Here is a 1,767-nt window from a genome sequence, read left to right on the forward strand (position 1 = left end):
GAGGAGAAAAGGAAGGCGGAGGAAGGAGGAGGGAGAGAAGGAGGTCACATGGGGTCACCAGGACGCCAGCTGATGCATTCCCACCCTCAGCGTGAAGTTCCCACTCCATCTATAGTAATGTCTTCTCTCCATTGATCCCCTATGGGTAACACTGTTGCTAGGACACAATACTATAGGAACTATGTAATTGGTTTATTGTTGGATATTATTTAAATGAGAGAGATTTGATTTCTGGATCTTTCCGTGTGGAGCATGTTCTCCCCGTGTTTACGTTGGTTTCCTCCGGGTTCTTCCCCCCATAAAGAGATGCATGCTGGGTAACTAGGACTACAGTTGATAATTAGCCGACTGGCTAACACTGGTGCAGTTACAGAAATGTTGATTAATGTGCATCGTCCTAACTAAATAAACACATCAAATTAAATAAAAGCCATAATGGAGAATGATCACGTTGCAGTACAGCATCACGGCCAGCAGGGGGCGGCGTGGCGCCGTGCTTCGCTCTCACGGACTCTCGTTGCTCCGTCACGCTGCTCTGAATATTAATTCATATTTTCTGTGTTACATGAAATCTTCCCAGGCTAGGGGGTCTCAATCTGAGACCTGGAACACGCCGTGGGCCACTTCAGCTGCGACCGCCTTCCACACACGTGCGTTGTTGAGAAGATAAAGACAACGCAATGTTCTGTTAACGATGCATGTTAAAACCGGACCCAATCGCAACGCAGATTTCCTCGGGACCTCTTTGGGCAGCAACCAGGAAGCGAACCGGTCCACCACCATACTTTGGTCCAGATGAGGACTTGAACCAGAAAGAAATATCTCATGATACATTGTGTGTAGAAGAAAATCCCAATACTCTACTGTACTCTACTATACTCTACTATCCTCTACTATACTATCCTCTACTCTACTATACTCTACTGTACTCTACTGTACTCTACTATACTCTACTGTACTGTACTCTACTGTACTCTACTATTCTCTCCTCTACTGTACTCTACTATACTATACTATCCTCTACTCTACTATTCTCTCCTCTACTGTACTCTACTATACTATACTATCCTGTACTCTACTATTCTCTCCTCTACTATACTCTACTATACTCTACTATCCTCTACTGTACTCTACTATACTCTACTATACTCTACTGTACTCTACTGTACTCTACTGTACTCTACTATACTCTACTGTACTGTACTCTACTGTACTCTACTATTCTCTCCTCTACTGTACTCTACTATACTATACTATCCTCTACTCTACTATTCTCTCCTCTACTATACTCTACTATACTCTACTATCCTCTACTGTACTCTACTGTACTCTACTATACTCTACTATACTCTACTGTACTCTACTATACTCTACTGTACTCTACTGTACTCTACTATACTCTACTGTACTCTACTATTCTCTCCTCTACTATACTCTACTATCCTCTACTATCCTCTACTGTACTCTACTGTACTCTACTGTACTCTACTCTACTGTACTCTACTATCTTCTACTGTACTCTACTATACTCTACTGTACTCTACTATACTCTACTATACTTCTAGAATCAAAATAAGTGAAAATCCCAATAAAAATCCAATCAGCACCCATGCATCAGGAAAGAAGGGCATCAGGACCAAAGCATGTGGTCCAGCCGTAGTAATGTGTGTCTGTGTGTGTCTGTGTGTTGGTGTGTGTGTGTGTGTGTGTGTGAGTGTGAGTGTGTGTGTGTGTGTGTGTGTGTGTCTGTGTGTGTGTGTGTGTGTG

General features: G+C 42.7%; 1 protein-coding gene across 1 annotated transcript in view; it reads right to left on the reverse strand.

The window, feature by feature from the left end:
* Positions 1–1,767, reverse strand: part of rasal2 (RAS protein activator like 2) — a 35,975-nt gene that overhangs the window by 10,607 nt on the left and 23,601 nt on the right. The window lies entirely within an intron of this gene.

This window comes from Etheostoma cragini, chromosome 12, assembly GCF_013103735.1.
Source record: "Etheostoma cragini isolate CJK2018 chromosome 12, CSU_Ecrag_1.0, whole genome shotgun sequence".
NCBI classification, from domain to species: Eukaryota; Metazoa; Chordata; class Actinopteri; order Perciformes; family Percidae; genus Etheostoma; species Etheostoma cragini.